Raw genomic sequence first — 18,935 nt, forward strand, 5'->3', positions numbered from 1 at the left:
GTGGCGTTGACTAAACAGATGTCCGAGTCCACGACTTCCTTCCCAGACTTGGCAAAGACATTTGAATGAAATTACTCTGTAAGATCGTTGGCACAGCCATGATTTGCAGCTTATTATTTTTGATAAAAGATTTTTGGTTCAAAACCTAATTTTTTACTGGGTCTCCTCCTGTTCACCTTCCATTCATTAGGTGGCATCTTTTGTATCACGTATTAGTAACGCATATGAGAGGCAGTATTGCGTAACAGATAAAGAGTCCTGAGCTCTGTCTAGGTTCAACTCCTAGCCTAGTTGTGTGACCCTAGATGAGTTACTTAATCTCTCTGTGCCTTAGTTCTAAGCATCTGTAAAATGGAGCTAGTGCAAGTACTTACCTCATGGGTTAACTGCCAGCAGTCAATAAATTAATACTGTAGAGCTTTTATAACTGGATGGCAGATACCAAGCAAAAGCTGTTGTTACTATTATTACATTAGCGCTAACATGGCTAAGTAGGCTTCAAAACATAAAAAAGATCAGAAACAATGCATATTTTGTATGCTATGAAGAGTTTGCAAAATGAAATAGATGTCCATCAAAGTTAGAAAGACACTCAATTTTATTTAAGAGAATCTGGAAATTTACCTTAGGAGCTAGAAGTACTGAGTTATCTGAGGACACTGAAAACATTTTAGCTAAAATACGCTTTATGTAAAAAAAAAAAAAAAGAATTATGGAAATTTTTACATTTCATTTTTACAAATGAGGACACGTTCAGAGAGGTTAAGAGTCTAGGCCAGAGATCAGCTAATTAGATGCCAATATAGAACTAGGTCTTCCATCTCACTCCCCAAGGCTCTTACACACCATTTGGATAAGTTCTTGTTTACTGTAGATCTGTAAACCTTTAACAAACAGGAAACCAAAAAAATATATATGAGGAAAAATATGCAAGCACGTATTATTTCCAGCACCAAGAAGGGCTGGGTAGTAATGTCATAGCTACTGCTGTCCCGAAGCTCTGTCATGGTCCCTTGCATTTATAAGACACGCTCACATGACTTGCTTCCAGTAACTAAGGTCGCAAAGCAAGCAAGAGGCAGAGCCAGCATGGGCATTTAAGGCCCCACGTGGGTATGCCTTTGGTTGCATATTGCATTAATCCCTTGTAACAGTTTTATATTAGAAATCATTTTTGAGCGTTTGTTGAATTCTTAAAATCTCCTTCCTGCTGACTTTGAAGGTCTTTCCTGTAAAAGAAAAAAAAAGACTTTTAGGAACAGCCTTCAAAATTACACAGAAGGAGATTTTATTATTCCACACTTTGTGGACTAGGAAGAGCAAAAAGCTTTCTTATTTTAATGTAATAGCCTGCTACTGGTTTCCTTCCAGGCACTTGAATACCGATGCCTAAAATCCTACGGTTCATTCATTTTTGCATGTGGCAGCCTAACCACATTCACCCTCCGTGGGTAGATGCAGATGGTGGCTCAATGGTACAACCCTCACACAAACAGTTTAAAACTGAGATGGCAGGGCCTATCATGTGAGCATCTGGTCTTACAAAGTTATTTATAGGAATGATGTGTCTTCCAGGAAAGATACTTCTAGGAATTATTCCCGCATCCTTGAAAATGGATGTCTTTCTCCAGTGTGTGAACTGAATATCTGACTCTTTAAAAAACAAACAAAAAAAACTCAAAGCAATAAACCTCTTAAATGAATATCTTACTCTCGACTTTGCATCTTGGATACCTGCTACATGTTCTTAGACAGAAATATAGGGCATCAAGCAGGGAGTGACTCTTCTAACATGTTCCCAAGCCTGTTGGGCAGAACTGAGTTTTGAAATCACATGTGTCAAGTCAGGTCCCAATATGATTATAATGTGAATCACTGTCCAATTGGGAATATTTCAGATTGGTTTTCAGTGCACCGCCAGGTGACTCACAATGGGCGCTTCATTCTCAAACATGTACAGTGTCAGTCAGCAACTAATAGGGTTTACTCTGAGTCAGAGCTTAGCATTTAGTACAACAAACATGAGTCATTGACTACCTGGCACCCTCTGAGATGGTCCCTGAATGTTACCTTGAGCAGCGAGCGCAAGAGTTACGACCACGCTGCAAGGGGTGAGTCAGCTCATAGAACAATTGAATGGGCTCTTGAAAGAGGCCATTCATGAGAAAGTCTGATGTGATCGAGTGCTCGAGGTACTATTGTATAGTTACGAATTCATAGACTAGATTACCTTCATTCTAGCCCAGTCAATTAAAGTCTCGTTATTTGCACAGGGAATCATCTGTAAAATATGAGTATTTATGCTCTGTTGCCCAGCAGTGATATTTCTACATGAGATATTTCGGTAGTTATTAAAGCCAGTTGACCTTTCTGATTTGGGAATGTTCAGTTTCTAGTTATCCGTTCAGTTTACTCTGCAGTGTACCATTTTTTTCAAGTCCATATGAGTGTTTGGGTTGTAGACAACAGCATCTTATGCAATTACCCAGTAGTTTGACTTACCAAGGTACTGGGTTGTACGAAATGCATCTCTGTCCAACAGTGAAGTGGAAAACACCCTGCTGTCTGGGTTGACTTTGTTTATGTCTCTGTCACCTGTGAAGCTAACCAAACAGTCATTGCTCAAGGCTAGAACATGAGTCTGTGCTGCTGTTCTTAGGCTAGTAGCACACGGCACTTCTAACCCTTCTGGGTTGTCAGGCTAGAAGCAACACTTATATAGTTGTTCACTTATGCAAAAATGGTAGAAGGAAGTGCGCATCCTATTCTGTACCCCACCCTTGTAAATGACTTTTATGTCTCAGGGTGGGGTGATAATGAGATTTAAGGAGCTAGTAGATTTCTTAATTTGTGTATAAATCGTGTTGATAATTAGTGGCAAAAAGTCATTATCCTTGGAATCCAGATTAGACGACTGTTTAAAAAGCACACATCTATTATTCTCTATTTCATCCTCTGATGACTGCAAGAAATTCCTGATGTATTGTCTCTGCCATATAGATTTATTATGTTTTATAAATATTCATTTCTAGTGATTACCCAGATACTAATTCATACATCTCCTGGTTTATATTGATAGAAAGGGATAGAGACTTCTTTGCATTTAATGAGGACTTTACATAAATAGCTTAATTCTTCCTGACTTACTAAATTCCTGAATTCCTGGCAAATTCAGGTTGTTAGTACCCTAATAAATTAGACTATTTGCAAAGCTGAAACAAAGTTTCTACATATATATGTTTACTAGGTTTCAATGTGGAGCTATTAGGCATTTTGTGAGATTTGTGATAACTTTTAACTGTGTTTGCTTGAGCTATAATATATAGTAAAGTGTACACATCTTAAGAGTACAGCTTATTAAAACTTACATAAGTATATTTGGAATGTAAAAACTTTCTGGTTAGTATCTACTAAAGCAAAACATATACTGGACATATTACCCAGCAATTTTCATTCTGGAATGGCATATACTCAACAGAAATAAATTTATCAAAAGACATGAACAAAAATGTTCATATTAGCATTATTCATAATAATCCTTCACTGGAAACAGTTTGAATTTCTTCAGTAGTGAAATGGATAAATACACTGGAGCGTATACCTCCCCCATGGAATTACTGTCTAGATCAAGGTTTCTCAGCCTCAGCTCTGTTGACTATTTTAGATTGAATGACTCTGTATCATGGGGGAGGGCTGTCCATTGTACTCCCACAGGCAACCACTTTTATAACTTTTCTTACCATATATTATATGTGTCTTTTTTTTGGACTTCATATGGAATGATACAGAAAGTAATCTCTGCATCTGGTTCTTTAGTCCAATATTACGTTTTTGAGATTCACCCATTGTTGCATGTATTGTTATTTTTCAGTACTGTATTGTATTTCTCTGTGTGATTATACTCCAGTGTATTTATCCATTTCACTACTGAAGAAATTCAAATTGTTTTCAGCGAAGAATTATTATGAATAATGCTAATATGAACATTTTTGTTCATGTCTTTTGATAAACTTATTTCTGTTGAGTATATGCCATTCCAGAATGAAAATTGCTGGATAATATGTCCCGTATACGTTTTGCTTTAGTAGATACTACCAGAAAGTTTTTACATTCCAAATCAATTTACATCTCCCATCAACAAAGCATATATATTGCTCACATTCTCACCAGTACTTAGTATTATCTGTTCATTTAATTTCAGTCATTCTAGTGGCTGTGTAGTGGTATATTATTATGATTTTAATTTCTAGTTCCCTAATTATTAATGATGTTGAGTGCCTTTTCATATGGTTTTTGGCCATTTGTATGTCTTCTGTTGAAAACTGCCTCTACAAATCTTTGGCCCATTCTTTTATTGTGCCATTAGTCTTTTTGATTTTTATTATTGATTTGAAAGAATTCTTTATATATTCTTGATATGTGCTGTCTGTCAGAAGTGTTTGTGTGTGTGTGTGTGTGTGTGTGTGTGTGTGTGTGTGTGTGTGTGTGTTGCAAGGCATGCTTTATACTCTCCTTCCATTACCTTTTGACTTCCATAGTTTCTGTTGAAAAGTCATGCTTCTTTGAAGGTACCATGTCCTTATCCTCTAGCCATTCAAACCTTTTCTCTTTCTAGATGGGGGAACTTACCATAGTGAATATAATGTGCCTAGGTGTGGTTTTCTTTCTATATTTTCTGCTTTGGATTCACCGAGCTTCTTGCATCTGTGGAATGATGTCTTTCATGAGCTCTGGAAACTTTTCACTCAGTATCTCTTAAAATATTGCTTTTATCTAGCTTTCTCTCTTCCTCTCCTGCTGTGGGAACTCAAATCAAGTATATGTTAGACTTTTTTCCAGTATATCTCTTGTTCTTTCATTTGTTTTGTTCATGTTTTTGTCTCACTCTGCTTTGATTTGAATACTTTCTGTTCCTGTGTTTAGTTAATTAACCTATCTTCTTTGCCTAATCTTCTGCCAAACTAGCTAGTGAGTTGTTAATTTCAGAACTTGTTTTGTTGTAAATGTAGTATGTCAGTTTGACTTGTTTTAATAAATGTAAAATCTCAGATGAAATTCTCCATCCTTTTATTAGTTTTGTCTATCTAATTCTTGCCTACTAAATCCAATATTGAGATAATCTATGCACCTTTATCATTTGTTGTTGTTGTTGGTGGTGGTTACATTTTTCCATCTCTTCTATCTAGTTACCCTTATTATATTTAGACCTTGTATATAAATAGACTGTATAAGTTCAGATAATTTCTTCCACCAATAAAGAGTGGCCCTTGGAAGGATTTCCTCTCTAAGGATGAAGGACTGATCACTTCAAGCCAGCAGGTATTGAGATGGGTTGAATCTGGTTGCAGTTTTAGTAAGATTTCACTTACCTCTGGTTCTTTCCTGCTCCTCAGGAATTTTCTCCTGGGCTTTGGATTCCGAGCCTGGTGGATTTCCATCTTCTTGGTTTTGAAAGAGGGGGTGACTTAGTCTCACTTTCCAGAGGTTTTGAGCTTTGCTTTTTGCTCTCGCCCTCCCCATGTGGCTTCCACATTTGGGAAATGTCTTCAGGAAGCCCATCATGTGTCTGAGGAAGGCCTTGTTACTGAAGGGGAATTGTTCTTCCGTGTGAAACTAGACTCCCTTTGTAGTCTCAGTTCATGCCCAGAGTCAGCAAAGGCCCTCAGGGAAGAAAACAGTTGGTTACAGGCTACTCACCTTGGAAGAGCTCTTTCTTTCTCAGAAATTTTAGCTAACCATTTTGCTTCCACGATTTTCTGGCATCTCTAGAAATGTAACTTTACCTATTTTATTTGGTTCTTTAAGTTGTTGCATAAAAACAGTGATCTGTCTTGACCTATTGATATTCTTTGTGAATTAAGTTTCTTTTCCTTCTACCTTTGAATTACATTTTTATCTATTATTCATTTGTTTCCAATGCAATTCAGAAAATGAATATTAAATATTTTGCCATTTAGATGTGTACAATGTAATATATGTTTTGTGAGTTTGAAAACATTGGGAAAAAAAGGAGTATGTAATTGCCTGCAACTCTTTATGCTTCATATTGCAATTGTGTATGTAAAAAGCATGTATATTGGAAAGAAAGAGAACTAGACTCAAATTTTGACTTTTCTCACTAGTTTTGGGAGCCTGAATCTGAATGTGTATAACAGTGACAATGATCCATAATTTATAGTAATAAATGCACAGCAGAGGGTTCAAGAGAGTATTTAGTAAGTGGCACTTGTTACCAATATTCCTCTAACATTTATCCATCATTATTTTAATCTCCCACCATGGATCATTTGATATTAAACATTTATATTTTGATATATATCTATTTGGTACAGACTCTAAAATTTTTACCCCATAAATTGATATCTGGGAAAATATTACTGAATACATGTATGAATTCATATTTGTCCAAATCTTTGTCATTTATGGACTCCAAAAATGGTTTCCTTAAACTGAAGTGCTATAATCCCAGCATTTTGGGAGGCTGAAGTAGGAAGATTACTTGAGCCTGGGAGTTCGAAACCTGGCTAGGCAACGTAGCAAACCCTCATCTCTACAAAACAAAAATCATGGGCATGGGGAGGCTGAGGCAGAAGGATCACCTGAGCCTAGGAGGTCAAGGCTGCCATGAGCCACACAATTGTGACACTGCATTCCAGCATGGGTGACAGAGTGAGACCCCCAACTCAAAAAAAGTTTTTAATTTTTTTAAAAACTGAAGAGTTTAGATCAAGTTTTCCGGAAATGATTGCATTCAGAATAGTTGCTCTTAGTAAAATTCACATTTAACCATTTTGTGTTATATCCAGTAGTGCTTATTATAAAATATCAGCAATAAGAAAACAAGATTAGGAAATATTCAGAAAAAGCTGACAGTATTTTCTAGAAAGGACAGCTGGTTGACATTTGCAGGGGAGAGTCTGAGTGGGGACCATATCTCCATGGATGATTTAAATATAATTAATTTTCATATTAAATTTCCTTTGCCAAGCTATTCTTTTGACTATGGAATTCATTTCTTGGGGGGGGGGGGAATTACTGCACTATTATATGGAAACAATTAGATTCTACCCTAAATGTGAGATTAAAATAGTAGTTCTTGGGGCCAAGTACGCAGGACTCTTCTGATCCGGGCCAGGAGAACAGTGCCGCATGTTTGTATCCCTGAGGCCATGGACCTATCTCAATCTTTAGTTCTATTGCACAGTGACAGCCGGCTTCACTGCATTCTCCTCCGTATTCTGAACAGGACTGTGTCCTTACCATTTGTGGGGAGATTTAATCCGAGCACAAGAGTTATGGGATCCTGTCACGGAACAACCTGGAATTTATCAAATTCTCTCCAGAGCTAAGATTTTCGGTAAAGCAAATAAGTCACCTTTGGCCCTTGAGGTGACTGTGCTGACTTTTGACTATGCTGTTCTTTTGGCAAAGTAAAGCATTTGTTTAAAAAAAAATCAGAACTTTATAACCAGACCGTGTCAGATAAATTTAGATTAAAGGTTAGCAGTGTACTAAGATGTATGAAAAAAGCAAAATTATGCAAAATCTAATAAAGTGAAAAGCTCACTTAGGGCATGTTAAACCAATATCATAAACTAAGCAAAAGACTTTATTTCTTTGTCTCCTAGTTATCTATTTTCAAAATCATGAGGGTATGAAAGCTATAAATACTGATTTAGAAAGGGAATATATTTGATAAAATATATTAAGTCTATTCTGAGAATCAGAAGGTTACATATAGATTTTCTTAATTGAAACTTGCCATCTATGAGTCTTTTTACCTATAACTTAGTATAGAGATTTTCCTCCTGAGTCTAACTGCCTCATGCTGTCTCATAAACGTGCTATAAATTGCTATGGTTCCCTACAATGAATCCAAAATGAATAGCTACTAAACATTTCAAGTACTTGAAATTTCCTCAGTTTTAGAACTGTTTGTTCAACATATTCGACCCTTGAGGCCAAGTGGAAGGGGAACCTCAAATTCAGTAGATATTTTGGTGCAATTGTAGAAAGCTACAACCTTGAGGAGTAGGGATCCTCACATACACCCTAAGAAGAGCAGGCAAAAACATTGTCAGCTCAGTCCACAGAGAACTGTCTTGGGAATCCTCAGACCATGTGGGACAAAGTAATGCACTGGAGTTTCTATTAGCCCAACCTAATCAACAGCAAACCTGCTGGAAAAAGGACCCCAGGGGCAGATATTCCAAAAATAACCCCAAATCTATCTAATTGAGGCCTGTGCACAGCTGCGGTGTGAGGAGCACAGCTCTGTGGGGTGGCGGGTGGGTCCGGATCTGGGGCCTCACAATTTAGATTCAAGTCTGTTTTGAATCAGACTGAGACATCAGGCACCTCACAAAACTTCTGCGTCTGAGTTTTCCCCCCGATAAAATGAGATCTCAAAGTCTACTCATAAAATCATTTTAAAAACTACATGTGAATAAGGCGTCACACATTTGCTCATGTAGACATAGGGGGAAAGTTGTGCATTCGTTGGAAATTATTAATGCAGAAAGCAGGCTCTGTTAGGGTTTAGATTAATTCTAGTGTTGTGATTTGCCACTGAAGGTCACAGAGGGGACTCACATGGGATCTGGATTCTATTTTAAAGCAGTTAGTAAATATTTTAGGCTTTGTGGGCTATGGGCTCTCTATCGCAACTCCTTAACTCTGCTGTTGTAGCAGGAGAGCCGTGTGGAAGAGAGGGAAGGAGATAGATTCGGGACTGACTGCAGCTGGTCGGGCAGAGGAGCCCACCCAATCTAGCAAAGGGCAGCGGAGATGCAGTGCAGATCTGGTGCGAGTTCCAGAGCTGCAGCCTGCTTGCTAATGACTGCTACACGAAGACCAGGATGAGAGAGAAATCCGGGTGACTCGTTGGATGTGGGTCCGTGGTGGCATCATGGGTGGCCATGGAAAAGACAGGAGGAGAAATTGAGCGTCTGGGTGGGGGAGACTCAGTGTACTTTAAACACTAACGTCTGAGATGTCACAAGAGCTCCAACTGCGATGACAGGTAGGAGTTGGATCTGTGTGTGTGGCAGTCGCGACAATGACCCAGGCTAGAGGCAGAAGTATGAGTCTGTTGGACTACTGATGATATGTAGTTTGCTGTGCTATAGTATACCACATTATCATGAGGTTAGGGCGGGAAATCCTTGAAGATAATCAGTTGGATATTACTACTTTAGAATCTGCACTTCCCTCTCTCAGTTATCTGTAAACAGTGTACGGAGAGTTTCTGTATAACACAGGTCAGTAAACTAAGGCCCGTGGGCCAAATCCAGCCCACTGCCCATTTTTGTATGGTCAGGAGATTCAGAATGGGTTTTACATTTTTAAGTTGTTGGGGGAAAAAAATCAAAAGAAAGGTAATATTTCATGACACGAGAAAACTGCGAAATTCAAACTTCGGCGCCCATCAGTGAGTTTCACTGGAGCACAGCCACCCTCATTTGTTCGATGTCTGCAGCTGCCTCTGCATTGCAGCACCAGCGTTGAGTGGTCGCGTTGAGACCCCATGGTCCACCAACCCTGCAGTATTGATGCTCTGGTCCTTCACTGAAAATGTTTGCATGGCTCTGATCTATAACACAAATCTGTGTGGGGTGTTACTAAGTTATTGTAGGAAATAGTTTGTTGAAAGTAAATATGAAGTGCAAGTAATAACAGTGTTATTTCTTGCAGAAACAGTCCACTCTCAAAGAAATGTTTTAGGAAAGCAGACCCAAAAAAAACCAGTTAAATGTAATCTATAGGAAATAAAATCAAAGGACCAAACTTAAGATTTTTGGGGGGCGTCCACCACTTCAGCATTCAGCCTTTTCATGGGAACAGGAAATCTTAATGGTAATTAACAAGCCCCCAAAGGACTAATGAAGAAGGACCACAGGAAAATAATATGCACACAGGTTTTGTATAGAAGAGAGCTCAGATGGCTGTCGGTGATGCCAACTGCTGACAGTTTGAAAGCTTTAAATAGAACAGGAGCTTGTTATTTCATATCACTTACGATAGGATAATCAACCTAGGATGAAAAATTCTAACTAAGAATGGACGAAGTTTGAGGCACCAATACTACTGTCCACAAGGAATCATGGGGAATTTTCTGTGGAGAAAAGTAGAAGTTGTGAGAAAAGAAATGTGGAGGAAAAATTGCCTAGGCAGCCCTCCACATAAGGAGTAGAGAAGGCCAGCTGGTTATTCATGGACACACCTTTTGTACATTTTTATTATTCTTAATTTGCATGTGCATTGCATATTTCTTTTGTTTACTTTAAAGATGTGGGTACCGTTCAGGATGAGGTACATAAGTGGTCACTGTCCAGGTGAAGCTTGGGCCTCCCTTTGGTCCCTGCTTTGCCTGGTTTGAGATCAGGTACTTTATTGATGCTATATGCCCCCCTGCTTCCTCCCCTAGCAATGTTCCAATACTGCCAATCCCTTTCTTAGAGTATTATGATAAGTGTTCAGGGTCCGCTTATGTGTGAGAGCATGTGGTACTCAGTTCTTTGTTTCTGTGATAGTTCACTGAGGATGATAGACTCGAAATCCATCCAAGTTGCTGCCAAGTCCATAATTGTGTCCTTCTTTATGGCTGTATAATATTCCATCATGTATATGCACCACATTTTTTATCCAGTCCATTTTTGATAGGCGGCACAGTTGGTTTCATGTTTTTAATATTGTGAATAGTGCTGCAGTAAGCATGCATGTGCAAGTATCTTTTTTGTAGAAACATTGACATACTTCATAACCCATCTGCTATACTGCAGAAGTTCTTCAACCAGCAAATATTTATCCAGGCCTAAGGTCTGTTAAGACTTGTGTCCAACACAAGCAGAAGGGGTTAGGGCCACCCCAGCAGACGGGACCAAGCTGAAGGGGCCTTCATGCAGCACTGGGTGAGGCCCTGCTCTCACTTGTGGTCAAACAAGGACACCTTGTTCCAAGAGTTTCTTTAGTTCCCCTAATAATTTAGGGCACCGATAGAAATGTTATTCATAAAGAGAGTTAAAATAAAAACGAATATTACTTTCAATAAATACACTTCACAATAGTCATATAATAACCACAATGCATCTGTAATGCCCAGAAACATTAACGATATCCAATTAGCATCATCTAATGCCTAACCATGACACATCCTTTCTCATTACCCTGTTTACTAATCTTCCCCGTCATCCATCTTGTTTGTCACGCACCATCCTGAAGAAACTGGATCTGTTGCCCTATGGGTTGTCCCGCATGCTGAATGTGTTGGCTACTTTCTCACGGTGCTAATTTCTTCCTCTATTCCCTACACTCCTGCAAACTAGATATTAGATCCAGAGCCTCAAATGGACTCCTACTGCATCACATCAGGGGGGAACACCGTGTCTGCCAGATCAGCTCACTTTTAGTTATGCAAAAGATATATTTCTAAAAGCTGGATAGGTCAGTTCAAGCATACAGACTCTGATGGGTGCAACGTGCGTCTGAGCACATGCTCCAAAGGCAACTGATGCTGTCTTCTGCTCTCTGAAAGATCCTGACAGTGCTTGAGTCAGGCCAGCTCTTGAGCTCTGTCCTCGGCCTTACTGCAATGCCTCCTCGATGGCTGTGGGCCTAGCTCCCACCTCTTCTCCTTATACCACCTGGAGCTTCTGTTTTGCCTCCCCCTGGCTGTAACTTCCCTGCTTGGCTCCCCGGAGTGATGATGGTGAATGTGAAGATGTTGCGTTTCCTCTCTACACCGTTAATGTGAAGAATGTTCTACAGAAGGAAACTATCACTTTCAGAAGGTGTCCTAGGATATCACATGTTGCCCAAACCCTTGTCCTACTACTGAGGGTACTCAGAGTGTGCCTAGAAATATGGATGGCACTGAGGGAGCACAAAATACACTTTATCCTTGTTCCCATGGGAGGCTGTGTTCCTCATATCACTTTAGAACCAAAGAGGAAACCGGCTTCCTTTTGAATGTTTCATTGCTTGCATCATGACTTCATACGCTTTCATCGAAGTGTGGATTTGTGGAGGATTTAAGTTCACGTCAAATTTCGATTCACATTTTTTAGGGTTATACTGAAGCATGCATAATACACGATACCCGGTAGGCTCTAGATTACTTAGATGTCAAAACTAGAGACAGAAATGAAATATGTATGAGATCGAACAAAGTAAAGGCTTAGGTGGCATTAATTGCACATTCTATTGTCTTCTCTAGTAAATAAAACCTGAAGTGTAATTAATTAAGATTTATGCGTTTCTGTTTCTCCAGATGCCCTGTGGGAAATCACTTTTTCACGGGCAAATGTCGGAAGGACTCTACAATAATCCTGTAGGCCAAAGAGCATTGCAGGTGCCTTTAACCAAGAAAAGAGCTTTGCATTTCTGATCTTTGTACTGACTTTTAGCTATAAAGAAAAAAGCTAAAATGCTATGGAATGTGACTGGCATGGTCATCTGATGTTCAGGGAAGCAACAAGACACATTTTTTTTTCAAATACATTGACATGTCTGCTAAATATTTTAGGGAGTCTGTGTTGTTCTGGGCTGTACTGTTTGTAGCATTTCCTCCAGGAGTCGGACACTTGGTCCTCACACTGACTGTGCTGCACAATGTCACGTGATGTCACATGATGCTCTATGACACCACAGGATGCTGCATGATGCCGTGAGGCCACATGATGCCGTGCCATGCTCCTGTATCTGTCCTCCCAGTACCAAAGTGCCTGTGCCACCCATGTTTGTCATGTCCCCACCCCACCACATCTGTGATGCCCGCTGTCTTTTGTCTTTATTCCTCTTCTTTGGGTAATTTTTCCTTCCTTTCCTGATGTATCTCAGCTTTAAATCACAGAATCGTAGCTTTACAGAACAGTAGAAGGAAAGTCTCACCCAGTAGCAGCAGATGACTTATGTAAAGCCATCAAATTGGAGACCAAGCGGAACTCAAATTCTGCTTTCTTATCCTCTCGGGTACTTGTTCCAGCCCACTATGCTGCCTTTAGAGTAAATTAAAATACTTCATCTAAAAATGCTTTAGGATAGATAATTCACATGCCATATAATGCACCCATTTAAAGTGTACAGCTTAACGGCTTTTAGCATATTCAGAGCAATCCATTTTTGAATATTTTCACCACCCCAAGAAATAACCCAGCACTCCTTAGCTTTCACCCGCCAAGTCCTCTCTCCCTGTAGCACATGACAACCATTGGGCTACTTTCTGTTTCTAGAGATTTGCTTGTTCTGGGCATTTCGTATAGATGGATCCATACACTATGTGGCCTTTTATCACATATCATGTGGATGGTGGTTCCATATGCGTGGTTCAGCCATGTTGTGGCAGGTAATGACAGCATTTTAGAATGAGAGGAAACACTTGATCATCTTCCCCCTCCCATTTTCAGATGAGAAGCATGAATCAACTTTGACTAATCTGGAATGCTAGTTACATAGTCCCAGAATTAATTTTCATCTTATCCTGGCTGCATTGGCATCCCAGCCAGCCATCTTGCACAGCAGTTAGATCCCTTAGAGGGGAGAGGCAGCCCACAAGAAACCACGAAACGGTATTCCTGACTGGCTTCTGCCATGATCTTTGCCAGTTCTCCAACCCTGTTGCCCTTGCTTAGTCAACCGAGTGCTCCCAAGGCATCTTTCGAACCCAGATCAGAGTCGTTGCAAAGCAGCACCAGGGAGCTTGTTCTTCTGCCCCTTGGCCTTGCCTTTTCCACCCCGTACAGTGGAAGCTATTTCCCAAGCAGAAGCACACTCACCCCAAAACCAACTCCCTCACTACCAAGTCTCCCCGCAAAATGTTGCTTCAGACAGAGGAGCAAAGAAGAGAGACCACTGAGGGAGGAGGGGCCTGTGTGACACTCTTAGAGTTCCTACCAGAATTTTATCTTTGTTCTAGTTATCCGAGGTGAGAAGGGAAGCAGAGCAATTGGCTGAGAGACTTCGTCATGATCCAGGCTCGAGATGTCAACTAGGGGCATGGCACATGGTAAGGAACAGGGGTCAACATGAGAGACATTCTGGGAGATGAGCTATCATTGCTTCTGCCCAGTTAGGGGTGGAGGGGGTTGAGGTTTTCTTGGACAACTGGACAGTAACGCCACTTAGGTCTGTCCAAGGAGATAGATTCCCTTTTAGACATTAATTTTCTTGTATGACAAGTAATTTGCCCGGTCTTTTCCATAATTTACCATGAGTGCTCAGAAATTCTCATTAAGGAGTCTTCTGTTCCTTGCTGGGAAACACTAAGAAGCTGGCAGAAGTTCTCATGAGAACTGGTCATGGCTGCCTGACACATTCTTTAGCTATTTGAAGTGTCCCCAAAGCAGTCCCACAGACAAAGATTGTCTTGAGTGTATAATGCTTTCCGAGATGCCCTTGGAAATGCACCCCATCTGCAATCTTCTAGAGAAATCCCATGGATTTCTAGGATAAGAAAAGCCTGTAATAAAGATCGTAATTAGTATTTATAAAATGATTTTTAATTGTCGGCTGGTATTAAGAAAGAACAAGTAAAAACATACATAATTTATTAATGTCCTTCACAGCAGACTCTTCTTATTTCTAATGTTTCCCAAAGGCAGTTATAAACCTTGAGTTATATAGTGTATTCATTTAGTAACAGCAGAAGAGAAAGACTACTATTATAATCTTAAAACCTTCCATGGCTTAAAACCTCCCGGGACTTACACATTTGGCAACAGCTATATAAACAAAAGTGTAAAGATTTCCATTATAAGTCGCTGAAAAACAGATGGTAACATGCTTAAGTGGTTTTTTAAAAGATGAGAACATGTGTAAGCATCCATCTGGAAGTAATTATAATTCAAAAAAGTCTTTTGTTACTATTAAGCTTCCAGTTGACTTCCCCTACTAGAAAACAGTGAATCGGCCTTTTCTTTAAATAGTCAGACAAATAAAACCAAAAAGAAAGGAATTTTTGAAAACTCAGTTTTGTACAGAAGCAGAGTTTAGAACTCCCACAAAAATCCACAAAAACGTTGTTGGCTTTCTGTATCATACATAGTGGAAGAGAGAGCTTTCGTTGGATTGTCGGTGTATTTGTGCTGAAGTCAGTGCTCATAATTCCAGCTCTTCATTACTATTTCACAAGCGACAGTGAAATGGGCCTTTTTCCGTTGATGACTTTACCGCAAGATAATGGGCCAACATTCTATTAAACTTAAAATTGGCTCATCTCAGCAGCCTACCAAAGAAAGCAGAAATATCAGTGTTGATCAGGATTTCGTTTATTTCCTGGCAGCTGATAATAACAGGTAGAATCCTTGGGCGGGCAGAGGGCCTGTGTGTGACTTAATTTGCCTCAGGGATCTGGTGGTGTGCTTGGAGTTGATGATTCAGAGAAAGCATTCACCTGTTGCTGTTTTTAGAGTAAGCAGCAAAGCCCAGTGAGAGTTGAGCATGGTTTCAGTGGGTCTGTTTTTCTAACCCGATTGTGTAGATTCTTGAATGAGAATCTGAGTAACCAAAAAAAAAAAAAAGACGTCGTGTGGACTAATGAGCCTTAAAGCCAGACATCTTCAGAAACTGTCCCCTTCAGGTTCTGAAAGTCTAGTCCTCTTCACAGCAGATTTGTCCCTCTTCTCAACACACTTTAGGTGGCCTGTCCCCAGCCAGATGGCTTTTCCTTCCTTTTCCTCTTCCCATTCATCCAATTTCTTCCAGTCCGGCCAGAAGTGAGAGGCCTGGGCTGAGAAGCTCCTGGCCAATAGGTTTCTCCTCCTGCTTCCACGAGGGAGCACCCACAGGGGAGCACCCAAGTTTAAGGCCAAGTGTTTCCAGAGGGACCTGCAAGAGACTCCCTCAACCCTCCACCACTCTGCTACCGGATGCACCACGGGGGTACCAGCAGGTGTGATATCTGGGAAAAACCACTCTGCATGCAGGGGAAAATAATATCAGAAAAAGCTTTCCCAGGCAGAGGGAACCTCGAAGGCAGACAGACCAGGAGGAGGGTAAAATTAGGAGCAAATAGGAACGCAGTGTGATCAATACTCAGAAGTAACTGCGGAGAACAAGGAGATGAGAGTGGTCTCTTGGGGCCACCCTACAGGGAATATTCCTAGAACGTCGCGGTGCTTCGCGTGCGCCCGGGTGCCACGGCCACGGCCACAGTCACGGTCACGGGGGCTCCGGAAGGGGCGAGATGGAGCCGGCTGGGCTCATGAGGGAAGGGGTTTTGTTCTGACTTTGGAGCAGCTTTGTTCGGAATAGGGACCGTTGGAGCACCCTCAAAAAATACCGGCAGAGATACTTACAGGGCACAACGGGGGAAGTCAGGGGAAATCAAAGCAAGGGAAGTCTCACACCCACGAGTTAGGAGGGAGACGCTCCCCTGCCCCCACCCCTGCCTGAAGGCCATCCCGAAGGCTGTGCAACCCCCAGACTCGGCTCTCTGGCTTCAAGCCCCGTCCTGTTCTGACATCGTGAGCGACGTCTTCAGTGTGAAAATAGAAGAGGGCCCAGAGCTCACATCAGACAACGTTGCAGCAGGCGGGGCCCAGAGTCGGGTACCAGTGATGGAGAAACGCGGCCGCATGGCTCCGCGTGGCAAGCTGCCTTCCCACCCCCGTTATCTCAGACGAGGGAGCTACCATAGGATTCCTGATTCCTCGTGTTGGTGGGTCACATTCCTTGTGGACGTTTGATTTTTTTTTTTGTCTTGGCAACCTTCTTGTGTCTATTAAGATTTAAAGAATCTTTCTAGCCAGGCCTGGTGGCTGACACCTGTAATCTCAGCCTTTGGGGAGGCTGAGTAGGGTTGCTGGAGCTCAGGAGTTCAAACTATGCTGAGCAACATAGCAAGACCGCATCTCTATTGTTTAAAAATTGTTTGGAAACAATCTTTCTAAAATATTGAAAGAATAAGAAAGACACCACGGAGAGGCAGGGGGGTGTGGACAGGTAATGATTCTACTGTGGGAGGTAAGTGGCCGGAATAGACTCTTGGGTCTGATGCGTTTTTAGAATCCCAGGAAATGAATAGCAAGTCGATGCTTTGCATTTTAGAGGTGGAGGAAATGAGGAACCAAAAGATTTACCCAGGATACCTGCGGGGTTTAAATGGAATGACTGACTAGGTGTGGTGTCTCCTGACTGTGATTCCAGCACTTTGAGAGGCCCACTCGGGCGGATCCCTTGAGGCCAGGAATTCAGGAGCAGCTGGGGCAACATAGTGAGACTGTCTCTACAGTGGAAAAAAAAAAGAGTATACAGGCATGGTAGTGCACACCTGTAGTCCTAGCTACTCAGAAGGCTGAGGCTGCAGCAGGAAAATTGCTTGAGTCCAGGAGTTTGAAGTTGCAGTGGGCTGTGATCATGCCACTGCAGTCCACCCCGAGCAACAGAGAAAGACCCGTCCATTTTTCTGTGTGTTCTCATTTATTTAATAAGCAAATGAATGATATTAATATACTCTTTTAAAAAAAGAAATGGGATGGAATGTCTAAAGGAGAGGAATAACGTGTGTGATTTGGCAGCAGGTGCAGGCAGGGGGGTAGGAGTTTGTAGAATTCTAGTCTCTCATGCTACCAACTGGTCATGTGACTGAGCAAATCATGTAAACTCCCATGGCCTAAAAAATAAGTATTAGGTCCTGTTAAAGTAAAAGTAAACATCATTACTAGAAATGTGACCACACTGGTGTCCAGTCTTTGAAGATCCACTTGAACTGATAGGCTGGTACGAAGAAAGCGTCGGCACCTCGGTGCCCCGGGTTACAGGCCATCTGCACCACCTCAAAGAGACTAAGCCTCAGTTACTTTCTGTGAACATTGGAAATAAACACAGTCTTAACCTGGTTTACAGAGTTGTGACAAGGATCAAATGGAGTAATATCTATAAAACCCTTTAAAAATACAAAGCATTAATTCTGTTAATCAGCTTTGAAGGGTCCTCATCAAATTGGAGCCTTCAGATATGATATTAGTGGAACTATTTTTCCTGTATGTGGCACAGCAAAAGACTAGAAAAATCCCTTTAGCATAGCAAAAGTATAATTATAATTTATATGTGGTATGATGTTAAAATGTTTATGTTTGTTTTATATGTTCATTCATTCAATAGACCTTTTCTTACCATCTACTCTGCTAAGCACAGGAGTTCCACCTGCCAATGCTTAGTTTTGGAGTGATGGCTGATACTACCTGGAAAGGGAATAAGAAAACGTCTTAGGGTGTTACTAGATTCTTCACAGATTGTCCACTTTTCTTTGTTTGTTCTCATTTATTTAATAAATGAATGAATGGTATTAATATACTCAAGCGAAGCATGTCATTTCTGAGATATTAAGTTGTTGGGAGTGTTATATGTGGAGGAAAACCTAATTCATACCTGTATGAACAGTAGATCCACATACACCAATGTGGAAAGAGTGCCAAGATACCTTGTCAAAAGGTTGAGAGAGAGAGAGAGAGAAAAAAAAAAAGAGAACAGTGGTATACAATGATCCTATTTTCTTAAAAACATGTATGTATAGATATCTGGAAGGATTTACAAAAAAATAGAGGCCAGTGTTTTTCTCTAGGAAACGGCTTTGATTGTAAATCCTTAGTACTGTAATGTGCATGTGTTATTTTCAACTTTCTAAATAACTTTTAAAATAATATTAATAAACTATCACACTACTTAGTCAACTCAGCTGCAGATGAATGTGTCCAGTTATCCTGAAGCGAATGTAGTTGATAGTTCTGGACAGAAGCACTGAAGTAGGTTTACTGGGGCTCCTTATTCTACATTAGATGTTGTTGTGGGTTAAATTGTGTCCCCCCAAAATATATGTTGAAGTCCTAACCGTGGTGCCTGTGAATGTCACCTTTTTGGAAACAGGGTCTTTGCAGATGTACTCGAGTGACCCTAAGGCCATGCTGAATTAGGGTGGGCCTGATGTCCAACGACTGGCG

Source organism: Carlito syrichta, unplaced genomic scaffold (assembly GCF_000164805.1).
Source record: "Carlito syrichta isolate Samal-C Ts95f unplaced genomic scaffold, Tarsius_syrichta-2.0.1 Scaffold315145, whole genome shotgun sequence".
NCBI lineage: Eukaryota > Metazoa > Chordata > Mammalia > Primates > Tarsiidae > Carlito > Carlito syrichta.